The sequence below is a fragment of the Eriocheir sinensis genome, chromosome 14 (genome assembly GCF_024679095.1).
Source record: "Eriocheir sinensis breed Jianghai 21 chromosome 14, ASM2467909v1, whole genome shotgun sequence".
Taxonomy (NCBI): domain Eukaryota; kingdom Metazoa; phylum Arthropoda; class Malacostraca; order Decapoda; family Varunidae; genus Eriocheir; species Eriocheir sinensis.
This window is the reverse complement of record NC_066522.1, coordinates 11,614,498-11,637,752: the sequence shown is the minus strand read 5'-3', so window position 1 is coordinate 11,637,752 and position 23,255 is coordinate 11,614,498. Positions and strand designations below refer to the sequence as shown.

Below are 23,255 nucleotides of genomic sequence, written 5' to 3'. Positions count from 1 at the left end.
TAATAAAAAGAAGTCTAAGGAGAGCAAGAATGATCAAAACTGTCCAATACTTATGAACTTACCGTACAGAGAAACACCAAAATAAAAAAAATTAAAAAATAACTAACTTATTCAGAAAGACGTGAACTGACTTGATAATTTGGATGAAGATATTGATAAGGGCGATTCAGATAAACTACATATAAGAACAAAACTAATAGAACACGCAACAATGGGCATAAGCTAGATATATTCAAGTTCAGAGAGGAGATATAGAGCTAAAAACTGGTTCAGGAGTAGAGGATGAACGGAACAGGAATAAGCAGGTAATTTAGTAGTTGATGCAAACACGATGGAGAGCTTTAATTGGAGGTTGGATAGATTTATGGGTGGGGAGGGAGCTTGGTGATAAATAACATACTCTCAGGAGCTGCCATGTACACTAGGCTCTTGTTGTTTCGCTGTCTTTGTGTGTGTGTGTGTGTGTGTTGTGTTGTGTTGTGTTGTGTTGTGTTGTGTTGTGTTGTGTTGTGTGTGTGTGTGTGTGTGAGAGAGAGAGAGAGAGAGAGAGAGAGAGAGAGAGAGAGAGAGAGAGAGAGAGAGAGAGAGAGAGAGAGAGAGAGAGAGAGAGAGAGAGAGAGAGAGAGAGAGAAAGGTGCTGCTACTACTGCAAAAACAACAACAATAACAACAAAAACTACTACTACTACTATTACAAACCTGACACACACACACACACACACACACACACGCGCGCGCGACAATGGCGGTGTTGTCACTGTAATTGTCGTCGTTATTGTTGCTGGTAATGACGATGATGATGATGATGATGAAGATGATGATGGCGCCGATTGTGGACAAAGTGACATCTAAAACACCTCTTCCTCTTTCTCCTCTTCCTCCTCCTCCTCTTTTCGTCTATTATCTTTTTTTTCTTTTTTTGCAACCATTCACCTCATACATTCCTCTCTCTCTCTCTCTCTCTCTCTCTCTCTCTCTCTCTCTCCCCACACACACATTCTTCCCGACTACAATCTTTCCTTCCTCTCTTTCTCTCTCTTTTTCCTGTCATCTCTTCCTCCTCCTCCTCCTCCTCCTCCCTTTGCACAGGTAAGCAGCACCGGCTCAGCACAATGGCCGGATGTCAGCAATCAGGTGAGAGAGAGAGAGAGAGAGAGAGAGAGAGAGAGAGAGAGAGAGAGAGAGAGAGAGAGAGAGAGAGAGAGAGAGAGAGAGAGAGAGAGAGAGAGAGAGATGAATGGGATAAATGAAAATAAAAAAAAGGGAGATGAAGAAGCGGAGAGGAAGGGGAAGAGAGAGAGAGAGAGAGAGAGAGAGAGAGAGAGAGAGAGAGAGAGAGAGAGAGAGAGAGAGAGAGGGCTAGTCCTGTATACATCCCTCTCATCCATAATTTACGTTAATGAATCTTCTTCCCCTCTCTTCCCCACCCTTTCTTCTTCCCTCTCCCTCTCTTCCCCATCGCTCCCCTTCCCCATAACAATAGCACCAACATGCCATCTCCTCCCTTTCCTTCCCCTCCTTCCCCATTTTTTCCCCTTGCGCTAATGATGTTTTTCTTCTTTTTTCCTCTTTACCTCCAGAATGGCGGATCTTCTCTCCCTCCTCCTCCTCCTCCTCCTCCTCATTCTTCTCCAAACAAAGAAACATACATACGGGTAAAAAATGCATATGATGAGGTAAGGAGGGAAGGAAGACTAGGAAATAGGAGAAGGAAGAGGAGAGAAGAGGAAGAGAGGAAAGAAGAGAAAATAGAAACATATACTGAGGGAGGAAATGAATGAAGCGGAGATGAATGAAGGAGGAGGAGGAGGAGGGGAAGAAGAGGAGGAGGGGAAGAAGTGGAGGAGGGGGTTGCATCGTTAGTTCCAGCAAAGCAACTGACCACACGAAGAAGGGGGAGGAGGAGGAAGAGGAGAGGAAGAAGGAAAGAGATAGAGATAGAGAAAGAGGAAGAAAACTATAATGCTTTTTCAACTGCATCGAGGAGAATCTAATGGCCAGGTAGGTAGGTAGGTAGTGGTAGTAGTAGTAGTAGTAGTAGTAGTAGTAGTAGTAGTAGTAATAGTGGTTGTGGTGATGGTTTTGTTTTCTTTCTTTCTCCTCTTCCTTACTTTTGCTCAATGCTTTTCTTCTTCCTTTTTTTTATCTTCCTTGTCTTCCTCCACCCACCTCCAGCATCCTTCTCCCCCCTCCAGCATCCCAATCACATCTCCTTTTCTTCCTTCTCCTCCTCCTCTTCCAAACTCCATTTCAACCCAGTCGTATTTCACTCCCTTCCACCCATCCTTCCTTCCTCTTCCATCTCCTCCTCCTCCTCTTCCTGACCCTCATCCGCTTTCCATTTTTCTAAGAGTTTTCTTCTTTGTGTTCTTCTTTATTTTTTTTTATTTTTCCTTGTTCCCGTTATCCATTTCTCTTCTATTTCTCTCTTCGCCTCTTTTTTTTTTGGTCGTTCTTCTCTACTCCTTTCCCTTTTCCCTTTTTTCTCCTATTCCTATTTTTTTTATTCTTCATATTATTCCTCCTCCTCCTCTTTCTCCTTCTCTTCCACTTCCCTTTCTCATTTTTTTCTTTATCATCTCTTTCTTTCTCTTCTCTGTTCTCTTTTTCTTTCTTCTACTTCTTCCTCTTCTTTCTTTATTATTATTTCTATCACACTTTTTACCTTCTTGCTCCTCTTCTTTCTCTACCTTCTCCTTTTCCTCCACCTCCTTATTCTTCTCCAAATACACCTTCCTTCCTTCTTTCCTTCCTTAACTCTTTTTTTCTCTCCTACCCTCAATATATTCCCTCCGTAGTTCCCTCCCTTCTCTTCTCTCCTTCTCTTCCTCCCACTTAACATACTCCATTTTTTTTCCTTCATCCACCCATCCTTTATTTTCTTTGTCCTTTTCTTCTTTCTTCTACTTTCACTTCTTGCTTTATTTTCCTAACACACATTGCTTGCTCCCCTTCTTTCTCTACCTTCTTCTTTTCCTCCATCTCCTTATTCTTCTCCAAATACACCTTCCTTCTTTCTTTCCTTCCTTAACTTTTTTTTCCTCTCCTACCCTCAATATATTTCCTCTTTCTCTTCCCTTCTCTTCTCTTCCCTCTCACACGGTTTTGGTCCTGTCTTCCTTTATCCCTTCCTTCTCTTTCTCTCCTTCAACGCCATTTACTTACGCCTCCCTCCCTCTCCCTCTCCCCCTCTCTCTCTCTCTTTCGTTCCCCCTCTCCCATAAATTCCCTCTCCCACCCATAGCATCATTCAATTCTCCCATTTAACACGCCTCCCTTACCTTTCCTTCCCTTCCATTTCCTTCGCCCCCTCCTTCACCTCCCCTTCCATTTCATTTCATTCCCTCTTTCCCTTCCTTTCCATTTCCTAGGTTTCTTTACTTCATCTTCCCTTCCATTCCATTTTCTTGGCTCCTTCCCTTCCCTTTCCTTCTTTTCCATTTCCTTCGTTCCCTCCTTCATCTTCTCTTCCTTTTCATTTCCTTCGCTCCTTCCCTTACCTTCCCTTCCTTTCCATTTCCTTTGCTTCCCCAGCATCCATTTCTCCTCTCTTCTCTTCTTCCCCTTTCTTCTTCACGATCTGTTTATCTTCTTTTCTATTCCCTTTCCATTCCCTTCGATCCTTCATTTCATTTTCTCCTTCAGCATCCGTTTATCTTCTCCCTTCTTTTCTTTCTCTTCCTTCTTCTGCAGTCATCTCCTTTTGCCTTTACATTCCTTTCACTTTCTCCTTCAGCATCCGTCTATCTTCTCTTTCTTCGCTTTTTAATCAGAATCAATTTTCTTCTCTTAACTTTCCGTTTCTTTATCTCTTTTAACTCTCTTCCTCAGCATCTGTCTCAACTCTTCACTTCAATTCTGTTTCCTTCGCTTCCTCCTTTCACTCTCTTAAGCATTTATTTTTCTTTCTATTATTTTCCTTTTCCTTCGCTCCGTCCTTTCACTTTCTCCTTCAGCATATGTTTCTCTTCTCGTCTCTTCTCTTTTCATTTCCTTCTCTTCTTTATCTGTCTTCCTCAGCATCCGTTTCTCTTCTCTTCCCTTCACTTTCCTTTCTCCTTTTTATCTTTCTTCCAATCAATATAATATCTTCTCTTTACTTTCCATTCCCTTCTCTTCTTTCCTCTTCCTCCTCAGCATCCGTTTCTCTTCTCTTCTCTTCTCTTCCCTTCACTTTCCCTTCTCCTTTTATCTTTCTTCCCCAGGATCAATATAGCTTCTCTTTACTTTCCATCCCCTTCTCTTCTTTCCTCTTCCTCCTCAGCATCCGTTTCTCTTCTCTTCTCTTCTCTTCCCTTCACTTTCCCTTCTCCTTTTATCTTTCTTCCCCGGGATCAATATATCTTGTCTTTACTTTCCATCCCCTTCTCTTCTTTCCTTTTCCTCCAAGCATCCATTTCTTTTCTCTCCTCGTCCCTTTCCATTCCCTTCTCTTCTTTCCTCTTCCTCCTCAGCATCCATTTCTCTCTTCTCGCCCCTTTCCATTCCCTTCTCTCGGCAGTTATGTTGTGAGTGCCAATACGAGTGATACATTCAAGAAGAGGTTAGACAAATTCATGGAGAGTGAGGTTAGGTGGGGTTAGGTTTACAGGAGTTCCCTTGAATAAAGACCTACCAGCCTTCTGCAGACTCCTTACGTTCTTATGCAATTATGTTCTTATTACCAATCTCCTCTTTTACCCTCAGAATAAAAGCGGAGTTCTTAAATGTCATCACCGCCACCACCTCCACACCCTCCTCCTCTTCTTCCCCCTCCTCCACCTCCTCCTCCTCCTCTTCCTCCTATGCCTCATTCTGCCCTATATACTCGGGAAAATGGTGACGTCATGCTCGTTTGACTTTTCTTTCCGCGGCAACAATTAATTCCTTCACACTTTCTTCCCCGCGAGAGAGAGAGAGAGAGAGAGAGAGAGAGAGAGAGAGAGAGAGAGAGAGAGAGATTTAATATATGGATGTAATAAGAAGTGTTAGAGTGAATGACGCGTGTGATAAAGAGAAGAGAGAGAGAGAGAGAGAGAGAGAGAGAGAGAGAGAGAGAGAGAGAGAGAGAGAGAGAGAGAGAGAGAGAGAGAGAGAGAGAGAGAGAGAGATATAGTATATAGAGAGAGAGAGAGAGAGAGAGAGAGAGAGAGAGAGAGAGAGAGAGAGAGAGAGAGAGAGAGAGAGAGAGAGAGAGAGAGAGAGAGAGAGAGAGAGAGAGAGAGAGAGAGAGAGAGAGTTGATATATAGATGTAATAAGGATAATTGACAGAGAGGAGAGAATAAAAAGAGAAAGAATGAGAGTGAGAGAATAGAGAAAGAGAGAGAGAGGAGAACGAAAACTAGTTCCTGTTGCCAACCCGTCATAGTACACCTGTCCGAACCTCTCTCTCTCTCTCTCTCTCTCTCTCTCTCTCTCTCTCAGCACGTGGAATACAATAAAAGTAAAAAAAAAAGACAAGGAGAGATTAAACAGCAATAAGGGACGGAAAAATATGATAAAACTGAGAAACAAAAACAGGAACACAAACGGGAACACAAAAACAGGAACACAAAAACAGGAACACAGAAACAGGAACACAAAAACGGGAACAGAAACAGGAACACAAAAACAGGAACACAAAAACAGGAACACAAAAACAGGAACACAAAAACAGGAACACAAAAACAGGAACACAAAAACAGGAACACAGAAACAGGAACACAAAAACAGGAACACAAAAACAGGAACACAAAAACCACAAAAACAAACACCAGAACACAAAATTTAAACACAACGAAAACAATATAAATAAGAGAAAATAAACATCACTGATAAATAAAGTTAATAAAGAAAAAAAAAGAATGGAGTCTTCCCTTAATAAAGAGGTCGCGAAAGCATGTTTACACGAATGTTGCTTGGCGCTAATGGGCATATAGTGTTCAGGTGTGTGTGTGTGTGTGTGTGTGTGTGTGTGTGTGTGTGTGTGTGTGTGTGTGTGTGTGTGTGTGTGTGTGTGTGTGTGTGTGTGTTAAGTCGTCCCCACCCTTCTCTCTCTCTCTCTCTCCAGTGTTTGTTTCCATTGATGAGTGTTTGTTTGTTTGTTTGTTCGAGTGAAGAGTCCGTGAAATTCATATTATGCAGGAGTGAAGAGCTTTAAATCTCTCTCTCTCTCTCTCTCTCTCTCTCTCTCTCAAGTTGCACTAAAGAGAGAGAGAGAGAGAGAGAGAGAGAGAGAGAGAGAGAGAGAGAGAGAGAGAGAGAGAGAGAGAGAGAGAGAGAGAGAGAGAGAGAGAGAGAAAAGCACTACTCCACCCATCAGCTTTTATTCGCATTCTTTCTTTTTTTTCTATTTTTTATTCCAAGACAAATATTTCTCGAGAGGGTGAATGTGTGTGTGTGTGTGTGTGTGTGTGTGTGTGTGTGTGTGTGTGTGTGTTTTCAGACCCTACTTAGGCGTCTAGCTCCCCCTCCTCCTCCTTCTTCTCCTCCTCCTCCTCCTCCTCTTCCACGCAACTTCTCGGCCTCAAGGATGCAAACAATAACGTATCTGTGCTCGTGCTCTCTCTCTCTCTCTCTCCTTTGATATTTAACTATTTTGTAAGTTTTTTTGTGTGAAACTCTCTCTCTCTCTCCTTTGATATTTAACTATTTTGTAAGTTTCTGTGTGTGAATCTCTCTCTCTCTCTCCTTTTATATTTAACTATTTTGTATGTTTTTGTGTGTGAATCTCTCTCTCTCTCCCAATGCCAACGAAAATTTAGTGATAACAAACACATGAATATAAGTAGAAGAGAAGGAAAACAGTTCTTAGAAATAAAATTAAATAAAAACATTACGACAATCAGAATTATATGTTTTTTTTGTATTATTAGACTACACAACGAGAGAGAGAGAGAGAGAGAGAGAGAGAGAGAGAGAGAGAGAGAGAGAGAGAGAGAGAGAGAGAGAGAACGATCAAATTTCTTATATAAGTAATTAGTGGTAGCCTTAAACTTAATCCAGTCAACTGATATCCAATACTCTTACAACGACTGTGTTAGTAGTAGTGGAAGTAATAATAGTAATAATAAAAATAATAGTAATAATAATAATAATAATAATAATAATCATAATAATAATAATAAATGCATGTCGTTATCGTTAAGCCCTATTATTATTATTATTATTACTATTATTACGTTCTGAGCCAATTATTTTACATCTCTATAAACTGAAATCAATAATTGCCTCTCTCTCTCTCTCTCTCTCTCTCTGAGCCTTCTTTCTTTTCTTTTTTCTCTACCCTCACCCCATCCTCTCATTCTCCTTCCTCCTCCCCTTCCTTCTGGTCTATTCCTTCCTACGTAACTCTTCCCATTTCGCCACGCCCCTCTTCCTAACAAACGCCACTGGAGGAGGAGGGAGGAGGAGGGAGGAAGAGGAGAGGGAGGAGGAACAGTTGGAGGCGACTAATGAAATATTGGATAGGGGAAGGAAAAGGAAATAAAAGTGGGAGCAAGGAGGAAAGGAGAAAAGATGGGAGAAGGAAGGAAGAAGGGAGAAGGGATGAGGTAAAGGAAAAGGAGGAAATAAAGGAAGGGAGGAAGAGAGAGAGGAAGGAATGGGGAATGGAAGGTAGAGTGAGGAATAAGTAAGAGGGGAAGGAAATGGTGGAAAAGGAGAAAGGAATGAAGAAATGAAGGAAAAGGAAACAAAGAAAAAAAAAGAATCAGAGGAAGGAAAAAGATTTGGAGACGAGATGGAGTGAAAAAAAGGGAGAATGGGAAGGGATAAGAAAAAGGAGAGAAGGGACAGAAGGAAATAAGAGGAAAGAAAGAAAGGATGGGAGGAAGGAAGCGAAGGGTGGGGAGGGGAGGAGGGGAAGAGGAGAAGATATGGAGTAAAAGAATATGAAGGAAGAATAGAAAGGAGAATAAGAAGAGACAAGGAAGAGGAGAAAAGATGAAAGGACAGCCGAAAGAGGAATGGAAGCTGGGATGGGAGGAAGGAAGCGAAGGGAGGTGGAGGGGGGAGGAAAGGGGGATGTTAAGTGGAAGAGGAGAGTCGATATCCTGAAAAGGTAACCCACCGATCGATGAGAGAGAGAGAGAGAGAGAGAGAGAGAGAGAGAGAGAGAGAGAGAGAGAGAGAGAGATGAAAGATAACTCACATTCTTGCTTTATTAACATCCCAGTACTTCTCCCCCTTCTTCATTTATCTCCCTGTCTAAACACTCATCCTCCCCCTCTTCTCCTCCCTTCTCTTCTACTCCCCCTTTGCAAATATCTCTTGTTCAGGTTGACTAGACGGATAGGCCCCGCCCACTCCTCCCTTCCAAAGCACATGATTGGCTATTGGCTCTCGATGTCTCTGGTTGACGGTTTGTAGATATTTTTTCACTTTAATTTATCTTAAGAGTATGAGAGAGAGAGAGAGAGAGAGAGAGAGAGAGAGAGAGAGAGAGAGAGAGAGAGAGAGAATGCTTGTGGTTTGAGTCTTGTGCCAACTGGATAACGTTGCCAATACTTAATGTGTCCCAAACGTCACTCTCTCTCTCTCTCTCTCAGTACGAAGTAGTTGTCTACATATCCCTTTATATATGTCTATCAATATATACACAAAGTAACTGAGAAATGTGTGAGTGTGTGTGTGTGTGTGTGTGTGTGTGTGTGTGTGTGTGTGTGTGTGTGTGTGTAGGGTACAGCAGACCGAAGGCGTGTCTCATTGTGCAGTGTGAGGGGGGAGGGGGGGGGGAGAGGGGTTAGAGGGGGAGGGGAGGAGGAAGGAAGGGGTAGTGAGGGGAGGAGTAAGAGGAGGAGGAGGAGGAGGAGGGACAAAAGTGGGCATAATAGAAATGTGAGAGGGAGGGAGAGGGGGAGGGAGGGGGAAGGGACAGGAAAAGGGGACGGAAGAAAAGGAGGGAGGAAGGGAGGGAAAATGGGGGGAGGGTTGAGGAGGGAAGGGTATGGAACTTGGGTATGTCCGTTCGGTGAGAGAGAGAGAGAGAGAGAGAGAGAGAGAGAGAGAGAGAGAGAGAGAGAGAGAGAGAGAGAATGACACAAACTTGCCTGGATTCGTCGCTCACCTGAAACGACAGACAAAAAAGTTAATTAACATTCGGATATTACCGGCACGATGAGAGAGAGAGAGAGAGAGAGAGAGAGAGAGAGAGAGAGAGAGAGAGAGAGAGAGCATAGGAGTGACGTAAATGAAGAGAAAGGAAGAAACGGGAGAAAGAGAAGCAAAAGGAACATGAAAGCAAATTAATAAATGTAAAAATGCATGAATGAATATATAAAGGAATAGAAAAAAAAATACAATCTTTTAAAACTGTTCTTCAATCTAACTGCAAATCCGTCTGTTTACACCTACCAATTACTACTACTACTACTACTACTACTACTACTACTACTATTACTACTACTATCATTGTTATTTTTATTCATCCTAGATTGCACTGTATTGCGTAATCAGATAGAATTACATATATAAGTGTTACTACTGAGGGAGAGAGAAAGGGAGGGTGAAAGAGAAAGGGAGGGAGGGAGGGAGAGGAGGAGGGGAGAGAATGGAAGCAGAGAGACCAGCTGTGCCATGATGTTGTAGCCACCTGCCCCTCTCTCTCTCTCTCAAGACAAAATAAACACAAGTAAATTAACACACACACACACAAACACACACACGCCAACCACCACCACCACCACCACCACAATAACAACAGCAACAACCACAACAACAACAACAACAATTACGACAATTTCCACAGGAAGACAGGTGGGGCGAGGATTTCCGTGTGTATGTGTATGTGTGTGTGTGTGTGTGTGTGTGTGTGTGTGTGTGTGTGTGTGTGCTGTTATAATGAGTGTTTTGTAATATTGCAGAAAGGAAAGAATGACGAGAAAGATGAGGGGGAAGGATGGAAGAGTAGGAGACGAAGAAAGGATAATAATAATAATAATAATAATAATAATAATAATAATAATAATAATAAAAATAATAATAATGATAATGTTGGTAATAATAATAATAATGTTAGTAATAGTAATAATAGTAATAATAATAATAATAATAATAATAATAATAATAATAATAATAATAATAATAACAACGACAAGAAAGATGAAAATATAAAAGTTAAAGAAGAATGAAGATAAAGTGCAGGAGGAGGAGGAGGAGATAAATCATAAACAACAAATGATCCTGAGACACAAGTAAGAGAGAGAGAGAGAGAGAGAGAGAGAGAGAGAGAGAGAGAGAGAGAGAGAGAGAGAGAGAGAGAGAGAGAGAGACGGAAGGAGTCGACGCCTCACCCTTGACTCTTGAGGTCGACCTTCAAACTCCCACTCGACCCTCAACCTCACCCTTGCGGTTGTTGAAAGAGGAAGAGGAGGAGGAGGAGGAGGAGGAGGAGATGCAACGAGGAAGAGGAAGACAATAACACTGTAATTATATCAAAACAAACACACACACACACACACACACACACACAAAGGGCAATGCATCAATGGTTTGGGTGAAGGAAGGAAGGAAGGAAGGAAAGAGAAAACAGGTAGAACGAGAGGAAGTAAAGGAGACAGAAAAGCAGGAACGAACAAGTAAAAAGGAAGGAAGGAAGGAAGGAAGGAAAGAATGGAAGAAAAGAGAGGAGGGGAGGAAACGAAGGAAGAAAGGGAGGAAAGACAGATAGGAAATGTGAATGAAGGAGGAGGGAGAAGAATGGAAGTAATGAAAGAAGATAAAACGGGAGGAAGAGAGAAAAGAGAGGAAGGAAGGAAGGAAAGAAATACAAGAAAATCAAGAAGAAAAAGGTAAGGAAAAAAACAAAAGCAGGAAAGAAAAGAAGGAAAGGAGGGAGACAAAACGGGAGGAAAGAAAGAAGAAGGGTCAGAAATGAAAGAAAGATTGTGGAAGGTAGAAAAGTAAGGGTGGAAGGAAGGAACGGAATAAAAAAGATGAAAGGAAGAAAACGGAGCAAGAAAGGAAGGAAAGGAGAGACAAAACGGGAGGAAGAATGAAGAAGGGTCATAAGGAAGAGAAAGACCGGAAGGTATTACAGAATGGGAAGAAAGAAGGGAGAGAGGAGGAAGGGGAGAGAAAGACGAGGGAGGAGGGGAGGGGATTGGAGGAAACCATATTAAGGCGATTTACTCCCTATGAAACAAGTGCACTCTCTCTCTCTCTCTCTCTCTCTCTCTCTCTCTCTCTCACCTGTCGACATACCAGTAACGAGATCTCAAGTGTGTGTGTGTGTGTGTGTGCGTGAGATATTCTCTCTCTCTCTCTCTCTCTCTCTCCCTTACAGTCACATTCTTTGCCTTGAAACTAATCTCCCTCATGTTCCTCCTCCTCCTCCTCCTGCTTCTCTCCTATTCTTCCTCCTCCTCCTTTACCAATTTCCAAAGTGGTTTAGCTACGTGACACTCGCCATTCTCTCCTCCTCTTACCTCTCTCTCTCTCTCTCTCTCTCTGAAAACTCAAGCCACTTCCTCATTCTCTTCCTCAAGTCTAGATATTATGCATAATTATACACGATTATTGTATTTTTGAGTGTGTGCGTGTGTTCTTTTATTATATATATTTTAAATTGTCCTCTCTCCTCTACACCTTTTTTTTCTATTACTCTCTCTCTCTCTCTCTCTCTCTCTCTCTCTCTCTCTCTCTGTTGCTCCTTCTCCTTTTCCTCATCTTCTTCCTCACTTCCCTTGCTCTATTTTATTTTTGTTCCTTCTCATCTTCCTCTTTTCTCTCTTTCTCATTTATCACTGTTGTTCCTCCGCCTCCTCCTTCTCTTCTCTTCCTACTACATTTCCTACATTTCCTTCTTCCCCTCAAAATCCTCAGACACCCCGAGATTAAAAAATTAAAAAATAGAAATAAAAAATAAAATAAAAATCAAATGTAAAATAAGAAAAAAATACACGAGAAAAAACAAGAAAAAAAAATCGCTTAAATGGGCTGTAAATGTACCCAATAGACACACACACACACACACACACACACACACACACACACACACATGGCAGGTCACAGATATGAGGCCCCAACACATGTCCCAGCAGCTGTGTGTGTGTGTGTGTGTGTGTGTGTGTGTGTGTGTGTGTACGCCTTGCACATACTTAAGCACATCAGTGTATACATGAAAGGCGACATTTGTAGTGCTTCCCTTATGCACACACACACACACACACACCATCGTTCAAATGAAGGTCTGCATGAGAGAGAGAGAGAGAGAGAGAGAGAGAGAGAGAGAGAGAGAGAGAGAGAGAGAGAGAGAGAGAGAGAGAGAGAGAGAGAGAGAGAGAGAGAGAGAGAGAGAGAGAATTCCACGAAAGCAGGAAGGAATGAAGGACAGTTTGGAGGAAGGTGTAGACGGCAGAGAGGAGAAGGAGGAGGAGCAATGGATATAGCTACAGGCAAGAGGTAAATAATTGGCTCTTACGATTTTGCCCGCTTCAATCTGCCCGACAGTCACCTCATGCCTGCAGAACACATGAAAGCGCTTCCCAGCATACGTTCAGTTTACTCCAGTCGCAAACAAGTAACGGCCGATTCGATTTTTAAAGAAATTCATGTTTTTTTGCAATTGCTACGTACATCTGAAGAAAGACGGATGAAGGGGGAATAAAAAAAATCAGAAGACACTAGGAGTAAAAGAGGAGTGGAGGAGGGAGAGTAAGAGGAGGAAGTGGAGGAGGAAGCTGTCATCGCTCGGAAGACGTGATGCAACGAGATGAATTGGTATGGTGAAGTGTGGAGGAGGGAGAGGAGGAGGAGGAGCAGAAGGAGGAGTAGGAGGCGGAGGAGGTGTTTTAAGTGAGTGACTGAAGAATGACTTGAGTGCATCCGTGAAGTGGAAGAGGTGGAGAAGTGAGAAAGATTTATGTGGAAGAAGAAGAAGAAGAAAGAAGGAAAAGTACTCGGAGTAAAAAGACAAATGAGGAAGTGACGACGGTTGCAACGGAAAACACACACACACACACACACACACACACACACACACACACACACACACTGCAAAAGCAACATTAAAATATGCACAACCGCAAAAACTAAAGATACGCTTCACTAATATTACTCATTGTAGACGACGCAGCAGTATAATAGCAGTAGCAGAAGCAGTAGTAGTAGTAGTAGTAGTAGTAGTAGTAGTAGTAGTAGTAGTAGTAGCAGTAGTAGAAATAGTAGTAGTAGTAGTTAATAAAATAAATGGCATTACAGTTTTCTTTAGCTTTTGACCTTTTGCTTTTATACATTAGTATGATTCTGGTTCTTCCTGTTTTCTTACTCGAATTATACCATGCATAAGTAGTAGTAGTAGTAGTAGTAGTAGTAGTAGTAGTAGTAGTTAATGTGAATGTTATCGAGGTTATCAGTAATATTATGCCAGAGAGAGAGAGAGAGAGAGAGAGAGAGCATACGCCATTTTTTATTACACGGTGTAAATAAGATTATATGTCCTTATAAACTAGGAATAAGGTAATAAAACGAAATATCTGTAGCTGGCAGAGAGAGAGAGAGAGAGAGAGAGAGAGAGAGAGAGAGAGAGAGAGAGAGAGATTGACGGACACGCCCACCCGTTGCCTACTGCAGAATCTCGGCTTATGAGAGGGAGAGGAAGGGAAGGGAGAGGAAGGGAGAGGAAGGAAGGGAGAGGAGGGAGGGAGGGAGCCGCCCACAGTAACAGGAGCCCCGGCGCCGCCCTTCTCTCTCCCTCGCCCTCCCTCACACTCTTCCTCCTCCTCCCCCTCCTTCATTCCTTTTCCTTCCTGATCTTCCTTCTCTCTCACTCTCACTCTCTTCTTCCACTCCTTCCTTTCCTCCTTTACCTAGTTTTACATTTACATTTTTTTTCTCTCGTTTCTCTCTTTTTCGTCTTTTCAAATTATCCTTCTTCTTTATATCGTTCATTCCCTGTCTTCCTCTAATTTCTTCTCTTCCTTCCTTCCTTCTTTTCTTTCTCCTTCCTCTCTTCGTCTTTTCTCCTTAATATCGTTTTTTCCTTGTTTTCCTTTAATTTCTTCTTTCCCTTCCGTCTTTTCTTCCTCCTTTCTCTCTTCGTCTTTTCACATTCTCCTCCTTTATATCGTTCATTCCTTGTCTTCTAATTTTTTATCTCCCTTCCTTCTTTTCTTTCTCCTTTCTCTCTTCGTCTTTTCACATTCTTCTTTATATCGTTCATTCCTTGTCTTCTAATTTCTTCTCTCCCTTCGTTCTTTTCTTTCTCCTTTCTCTCTTCGTCTTTTCACATTCGCCTCCACCTCCTGTCGTCCTCTTTCTAGTATTTAATTATTTACTTCCTTCCTCCCCTTTATCGTTTTCCTACACTCCTCCCTTCTGTCACCTATTCCTTATCTGCTCCCTATTCCTTCTCGTTAATCTCTCATTCATTCTTTCTTACTTTACTTTTTTTTTTACTACGTCCTTCACAGACATCCCCTCCATCCTCCTTCCTACGTAATACATTCCTCTCTCTCTCTCTCTCTCTCTCTCTCTCTCTCTCTCTCTCTCTCTCTCTCTCGTCATCCGCTCTTCCATCCTATCTTCCCTTCTTCCTCTCTCTCTCTCTCTCTCTCTCTCTCTCTCTCTCTCTCTCTCTCTCTCTCTCTCTCTCTCTCTCTCTCTCTCATCCCATCTCAAACAACTAAACACACACACACACACACACACACACACACTGACGGCCTCCTACCTGTCATTTTGCTACAGGTAGGCAGGTGTTGGGGGAGGGGGGAAGGGGCAGGTGTGAGAGGGGGGGCGGGGTGTGCTTGAGTGTCAGGAAGGGAAGGAGGAGCAAAGGCAAGGAAGTGCAACGGAAAGACAGGAAGAGAAGAGAAGGAGGAGGAGGAGGAAGAGAAGTAAAGTAGAAAGAAAGGAAGGAGGGAAAAAAAGGACGAAAGTGTTGACGATGAAAAGATTGACATTACAGAGAAAACAAAATAGAAAAAAAATACTTGTGACACAGAAGGAAAGGAAGAATGAGAGCAGCGATAACGAAGAGATAGTAATGAAGGAGGAGGAGGAGGAGGAAGAGGGAGATGAACACACACGGACACACAAGCACATAAGGAGACTACAAGAGGCCAGACTGACGGCCTACACATGGCAGCTCCTGTAGATGTGTTGTTTCTCCAAGTTCCCTTCCCGTTTATAGATACATTTAACATCCATTTCAATATTCCACTTGTGTTTCCCTCAACTACATTCCTGCTCAGATTGTTCAGTCATCCATCGGCCTATTCGTGGACCATTTCTTGCCTATTTCCTTCTTTAACTTGACTTTATCCATTTTGTAGCCTTTTTTTGCGTGTTCTCGTTTTTTTTTATAATACTTCATCTAAATCACACACACACACACACACACACACACACCATTTATGTGAAGTCTTTGTCACCGTTTTTGAGCCTAAGATAAGCTCTCCTCCTCCTCCGCCTCCTTTTTTATTTATCCTCCTCCTCCTCCTGTTCTTCATCTTCATACTCTTTCTCCTGTCCTTTCTCTTCTTCAGCTTCCTATTCTTCCTTTCCCTGTTTATTCATATCTTCCTCTTCCTCCTTTCCATTCATTTATCAGTCCTTCTCCTACTCCTGTTCTTTCTCTCCTTGGTCATCGTCTTCCTCCTCCTCCTCCTCCTCCTCCAGAGCCCTAACTGAAGCGGCCTTGAAGGAGGAGTAGAGTTTAAGGAAGAGAAGGAGATGGATGGAGAGAATTAGTAAGGAAGGGGAGCGGGGAGGAGGGAAGGAAAGGGGAATTACGGGATGGAAGGAAGGAAAAATGGAAGGAAAGAAGGAAGGAAGGGAAAATGGAAGGAATGAAAGAGGAAGGACCCTAAGAAAAAAGAAGGGAGGAAGGAAAGGAAAGAGTAAAGAGGAAGGGAAGGAAAGGGGATTACGAGAAAGGAGGTATTAAAGAAGATAAAAGGAAGGAGGAAGGAAAGAAATAAAAGAAGACAGGAAGGAAAGGAAGAGGAGGAAAGAAAGGAAGGAAGGAAAGGAAAGGAAGTGAAAGCGGACAAAAAGGAGGGACGAAGGGAATGAGGAGGAAAAAAGTGAAGGACAGATGAAGGAGAGGAAGGACGAAGGAAAGTAATGAAGAAATGAGAAAGAAGAAAGTAAGGAAAGAGAGGAAGTGATAGAGGACAGGAAGGAGGGACCAAGGAAATGAGGAGGAAATAAAGGAAGGGGGGATGAAGGAGAGGAAGGAGGGAGTAAAGGAAATGAAGGAGGGAGGGAGGAAGAAAGGAAGGAAGGAGGGAGGGAGAGGAAGTAGGAGCGAAGGTCTGGCTACTGTTGACCCTGAGATCTACTACTTCTGCTACTACTACTACTACTTCTACTACTACTACTACTACTACTAGAGAGAGAGAGAGAGAGAGAGAGAGAGAGAGAGAGAGAGAGAGAGAGAGAGAGAGAGAGAGAGAATGGAAGATCAAATATTATGTCATCTTTGTTTACCTATTTTTGTGAACGTCCCTTCCATATTGTTTGCAAGAGGAGGAGGAGGAAGAGGAGGAGGAGGAGGAGGAGGAGGGGAAGAATGAAAGAGGAAAGCATAAAGAACCTATCACACGGCAAACAGCAATTAAAGAGAGAGAGAGAGAGAGAGAGAGAGAGAGAGAGAGAGAGAGAGAGAGAGAGAGAGAGAGAGAGAGAGAGAGAGAGAGAGAGAAAGAACGGGGGAGAAAGAGAATAGATTCTACTTCTTCCTCCTTCCCCTCTTCTCCACCTTCCTCTTCCTCCTCTTCTCTTCCTTTCTCCCTAAGGATCAGAGGGGAGAGAATGGAGGGATAAAGTACCCTCTCTTTCCTCCACCCTCCTTTTCTTCCCTCTCTCCCTCACTTCCTTCACCCCTTGACACCTCTTCAGACCCCCTTCCCTCTCTCTCTCTCTCTCTCTCTCTCTCTCTCTCTCTCTCTCTCTCTCTCTCACACACACACACTCCTTCCGTTTCCTTCCGTTTTTTTCAATATGATAATTTTCGCATTTTCACTTCCCATCCTCTCTCTCTCTCTCTCTCTCTCTCTCTCTCTCTCTCTCTCCGCTGTGGGTGAGAGAAGGAGGAGGAGGAGGAGGAGCAAACCCTGTAAGGTGATACCCTGTCCAACACACCTGTCCTCCCCCTTCCCCTGCCTCCCCTCCCCTCCCCCTTCTCTCACCTCTCCACCCTTTCCCTTCCTCCTCCTCCTCCTCCTCCGCCCTCACCTCACTCTCTCTCTCTCTCTCTCTCTCTCTCTCTCTCTCTCTCTCTCTCTCTCTCTCTCTCTCTCTCTCTCTCTCGTCTACATTGCACTCATGGCACTCAATAACGAAGGAATTTCAAGAAGTAGATGAAAACCTTGGAGGAGGATGAGGAGGTGGAGGAGGAGGTAGAGGAGGAGGAGGAGGAGGAGGAGGAGGAGGTGGAGGAGGTGGAAGAAAAGCTGTAGACCTCAATAGCCCAGATATTAAAGATAGGACGACCACTTGAGGGACGAGGAGGAGTTTTTGGGGGGGAGGAGGAGGAGGAGGAGGAGGAGGAGGTGTGTTAGAGGAGAAGGACCATGAGTTTAATAGGGTGGGCTAAGAGAGAGAGAGAGAGAGAGAGAGAGAGAGAGAGAGAGAGAGAGAGAGAGAGAGAGAGAGAGAGAGAGACTTAACGCCCGCCCCCCCTCTCCCCGCCCTCCCTTTACCCTCACCTTGCTTGTCTAAACTACCTGCATGTGTCTGCCTCTCTCTCTCTCTCTCTCTCTCTCTCTCTCTCTCTCTCTCTCTCTCATATCTCCTTTTCTGTCTAACACACACACACACACACACACACACACACTGCCAAGGCCACTAGCACACCAGTTAAGTGCTCGCAACTCCTCTCCCATCAACAACAACAACAACAACAACAATAATAATAATAATAATAATAATAATAATAATAGTAATAATAATAGTAATAATAATAGTAATAATAATAATAATAATAATAATAATAATAATAATAATAATAATAATAATAATAATAATAATGACAGGCGGAATGAACAGCGACCGAAATGTCATAAACAATCCATTAACCGTTCAAGACCCGGGTTCGATTCCCGCCGAGGATTTCCCACACGCTGTCCAGATGTCCGTCTAGAGCAGCACCACCACCACCACCACTAGGGGGCAGCACGGGTCAAAGGGTCGTATTATGAGACATTTCGCCGCCCAAGAACACATATTTGACAAGGCTTTAGTAGTAGTTGTGGGCATTTCCAGGGATAGTTTTATGACCCTGGTGGTAGTTTGATCCTTCCTCTGTACCATGAGCCTAAAAAAAAACTCATTAGAACCCGATTGATCCTCTCTTTGACCTTTAGAAATAGCTGATGTGAGATGGCAAAGTGTCTTGTAATACCATCTTTAAAAAGTCACGCATCACGGCAGTCACAAGACCACACTTAAAACACTTACCCGAACCACTATTTATATACAAACAGGCTAATGTTACGACTGTGAAAAGTTCATTAGATTTTGTATCACTATTCGCTGAGTGAAACCCTATATATACTCTCCTTTTTTTTGTAGCTATTCCTCTTTTTTTTATATGTAGTGGTTGTAGTAGCAGTGGTAGTTGTAGTGGTGGTAGCGGTAGTAGTAGTATTAGTAGTGGTATTATTATTATTATTAGTAGTAGTGGTATTAGTCAGTCAGACCATCTTTATCCTAACTTTTCTATCTTTCTTTCCTTCTCTTCTCCTTTACTCTCCCAACCTAACCTCACAACCAGACATCCATTCACTCACACCCATTATTCCCCCCTCACCCATACCCTCCTCTCCCTCATCCCTCACAACCCACATTCAGTTCACACGCTGGGGCACCTCATACCCCGCACCCCCCTCCCCCTCTCCTGCCCTCTCCCTCCCTCCCTCTCTACCCAATGTCCGGTCCGAGGCTAGTTGGGTGTGACTGGCTGACTGATTGGCTGACTGATTTGGCTAACCGGCTGACTGGTGAACTGGAGTGACTTTTATATTAACTGCTTTCTTCATGGACTGACTGACTGACTGGGTAACTGACTGACTGGTTGACTGGAGCCATGCAGAAATGATTTATTTACTGACTGGTTTCTTTGCTGACTGGATGAATGACTGACCGATATGCTGACTGGTTGGTTGGGTGACTGACTGATAGGCTGACTGGTTGGGTGACTCACTGACTGCCTGACTGACTAACTGAATGACTGATATGCTGACTGGTTGGTTGGATAACTAAGTGACTGATATGCTGACTGGTTGGGTGACTGACGGGCGAGTTGGCTTCGTGGTGACTGGAGACTAGTAAATAGGACGATGGTCCCCTGATTGACTGACTGACCTGCTGATTGGCCCCTTAATTGACTGAATGGCAGCCACTTAGGAACGCCAACGCCGGGGTAAGTCTCATGTTGCCCTTGACTGAGTGGCTGACTGACTGACAGACTGAATGACCGAGTGGCTGCTTGACTGACTGACTGACTGACTGACTCGCTCACTGAGGTATACAAGGAAACAGGGTGGTCAATATATTTGTTTCCATCAACAGACTGGCTGAGTGAATGACTGTATTAACTGTCTATGTACGTACTATATAGTGAATGCGTTAGCTACCGGTTACACGAGCTGAATGAGCCGGACTGAAACTTGGGATATATTATTATTGTTGTTATTTATTTATTTCTGAACGATACGAATGAATGAATGAATGAATAAATGGATGATTTACATATCTATATCTTCTAGCTACTTTAAAAAAAACAGAGCAAGGAATGAATGAAAGTTCTATATAAAGATGAATGAAGATTTAGGTTAATCCATTAGTAGGGACGAAAATAGACATAGTAAGGAAGAGAGTAAATTTAAAATGAATGAATGAAAGAATGAAGGCGAGGAAAACGAAAAATAGAAAACATAAGGAACATACGACACGAAAAATACGAATATAAACCAATCAATGAAAACACACACACAAAAAACATAGCAGTCTGAAAAAACAATCAAACGAAGAGATGGAGAAGAAAACAAAACAAAAAACAGATAGCTACAGACTAACAGCAAAGAGTGACGGAAATAAATTCAAACAATAATGTGTGTGTGTGAGAGAGAGAGAGAGAGAGAGAGAGAGAGAGAGAGAGAGAGAGAGAGAGAGAGAGAGAGAGAGAGAGTACCTGATTCATTGACTGACGGACCGAGTGATCAATCAATTATCAGAATGTCCCGTTATGGCAGCACACACAGGTTGTTGCCGCCGTTACATAAGGGAAGGAGACCCATCTGACTGGCTGACATGGTGGAGGTGCTACTACTTGGGACAAAAGAATATTATGTCGCAAAATAATTTACTCATTGAACAGACTCGTTGACTGGACAGACTGAGTGGACATGGCGGATGCGTCTGCGTAGGCTAAATGAGCTATGGCTTTATCTACTTACTTAACTTGCGTTACCTCAACATTAACCTGACTCCTTAAACTAACTGACAAACTGACAATCAGGTAAACGGGACTGCTGAATCGCTTACGGAGTACATGCTATTTTTTTACAGCAAATGAGGCCGCTGAAAAAAAAAAAAAAAAGAAGTCAGAGGAGAGGTCAATTTGGGGAGGTGTTTTTATATTCTTTTTTTTTACACCAAAGGCGGCAACTCAAGGGGAAAAAAGTCAAGGTTAGGCTACTATTGCTTGCATGACAGTCCGAATAGCTAGTTAGCCGCGTTAATGGCTCCTCAACTGACTGACTGATTAGGTGGCTGAGCGGGTTAACTGGGTCTGATGTGCTTCTTTGATTGCCGACTGATAAATTACTAGTCTATTTAAAGGTCTGGAATATCCCTTAGTAACAACTGTCTGACTTGCGAACTGGCTGACTGACTGACTGGCTGGATGTGGAAACTAATATCTGCCGGATCTTTGGAATGCTTGTTGATTTGGTGCATGTTCTATTGTGTACCTCGCCCATCAACTGATCAATTCCTGCCTGAGCTCACAGAAGGTTTCAAGTCTCCCTTAGTAACGAGTGTCTGCCTGAGCAACTTGTAGTGGTATCTCATTATCTAACTGATTACCCGATATAAGTTTAGTTTTGGATGTGTACGGTAGTTTAGTTCTGTGGGGTACTGCAGTTTTACTGTGGATTTCAGAGGCCGTGTTATATAACTTTTTCGGGATTAACTTTTTAACAAAGCGTAGGACAAGGATGATAAGTTGGCCGAGCATGTTTCAGACCTTGCCCTATTTTTGTCAATTTGATTTATTAATATATGGATCTTACATTTAAAGCATTTATAAGAGACAAATAATAATAAAACCTGCAGATGAAGTGCTTCCTCAGGCAAAGCTAGCATGTGCTGCTGTGGAGACGGAGTCGTGCACATGTGCTGAGAGGCCAACGTCCCAAAATCGACATAAATTAATGACCGAGCTCTCCAGCTGTGAATACAGCAGACAGCAGAGGTGTTGGGGTCCTTTGGCGGGCTGGCTGGCAGGCTGATTCAGTGAACAGAGAGCTAAGTCAAGGTTCGCTCATAGTACTGGTAATGGGAATGAGAAAATAAAACGATTAAAAGATAAGAGTGGAAGGTTTGCTCGAAATATAAAAGCAAAGATGAAATAAGTGGTATGCGTTCAGAGGCCTGGCGACGCAGGTTGACGAAACCCTCCGTCATATATATCGCTGGGGTAATGAGGGGGGAGGGTCGCGCGTACTGCTGGGACGTGTGGCGAGTGTCGGGGAGGCTTGGGTGGTGTGGCATGGCGCTGGGCCAAGGCCCTCTAAGAGAAGGCTTGACTGGGTTTGGTGCTAACAGCCTGACACAAGTGAATGAGTCATGCGCCTGACATCTCACTGGCCACCGGCGCATGCGTACAATGCCGTCTCCGCGGCAATAATCTGCCGGGGTGTTCATTAAATGCCTTGTATAAATGCTTTGCTTATCTACATCTTGTAAATAAATCATATTGACGAAAACTGAGAAAGGTGTGAAACATGCTCTGCAAGTTATCATCCATATCCGACGCTTTCTTAAAAAGTTACACCCGAAAAAACGATATGACACTGCCTCTGAAACCTACAGGAGGTCCTTCACTGACTGATGTACTGGCTGGACAGACTGGCTAGTTTAGTGGTTCTTTTATATAGTTCCTTGGCTGACACAACGGACTGCCTGGCAAGGTTCTGAACAAACTCATTCTTCCTTGAGCTGACTGAAAGAAAGGATCCTTGACTGGCTGTCTGACGTTGTATAATTTGTCTGGTGTAGTTATCTCAAGGTCCGTATGAATGGGGTGGCTATTTACATGGTGTGTGGGGGGGTGAGGGGGGAGAGCTGCCATTCGTCACACACACACACACACACACACACACACACACATACACACACTCACACACAATGACAAGTGGCTGGCGATTATATACATTACCTCAGTCGAGGGTCAAATTTAAAACAAGTACGTAGTAGTAGTAGTAGTAAGAGTAGTTGTTCACAAGCTTTTAAGATAAATAATTAACACCCTTTTAGCAGGTTTACTCTTTACACACACACACACACACACACACACACACACTTTTCCTCCTTGCTCCTCTCCTCCCTGCTTCCTCGTATCAATATCTTTACTATCATTAATGTGGTTGTTATTATCAGCATCATTAGAGGCTGGGCGGCAGGTCGACCGCCCCTGATAGTGTTATGATAACCTTGAGGGGGACGAGACGAGAGGGAGGGAGAGGTCGAGATGAGGGGGAGAGGAAAGAAAGGAAAATAAGGGGAGGGAGGGATGGAGGGGGAGAGGAAAAGAAGGAAAGTAAAGGAGGGAGGAAGGGGGAGGGAAGGGAGGAAAGTTAGTTAGGCGAGGGAGGAGGGGAGAAGGAAAGGAAGGAAAATAAAGGGAGAGTGAGAGGAAAGTAAGAGGGAGGGAGAGGGAAAGGAAGGAAAGTAAGGGGAGGAAAGGAGAGGGAGAGGAAAGAAAGTAATGGGAAGAATTTAAGGGAGGGAGGGGGAGAGGAAAGGAAGGAAAGTAGGGAGGGAGGGAGAGATGGAGGAACAGAATGGAGGAAGAAGTGAAGGGAAATAAGTCTCTCTCTCAAGTAACACCGTATACTGCAGTCGGCAACACACACACAGACACACACACGCCCTGTTTGGAAATTACTTATTTCACATGTCAATAAGCTACTTACCAGTCTAGCACTCGCCCAGACTCAGGAAAAACAATGCAACCAGGGCAGACCGATCACTTATCGAAGTCTCCACCAAGTGTTTGAACTAAAGTCTCTTATTAAAATCCCAGATCCAAGGCGCAACACCACCCTCCACCACGACGAACGTT

At 43.3% G+C, this 23,255-nt stretch overlaps 1 protein-coding gene across 5 annotated transcripts in view; it reads right to left on the bottom strand.

Moving 5' to 3' along the window:
• The window catches only part of LOC126998453 (activated Cdc42 kinase-like), an 83,721-nt gene extending 60,466 nt beyond the window's left edge, over positions 1 to 23,255 (bottom strand). For 4 of the 5 annotated variants that reach the window (XM_050860153.1, XM_050860156.1, XM_050860157.1 and 1 more), the window contains exon 1: positions 23,107 to 23,255. The gene's annotated coding sequence lies outside the window, so the exon portion shown is untranslated. Of the gene's footprint in view, positions 1 to 9,009; positions 9,027 to 23,106 lie in introns of those variants that run through there. The other variant, XM_050860155.1, reaches the window with a different exon arrangement.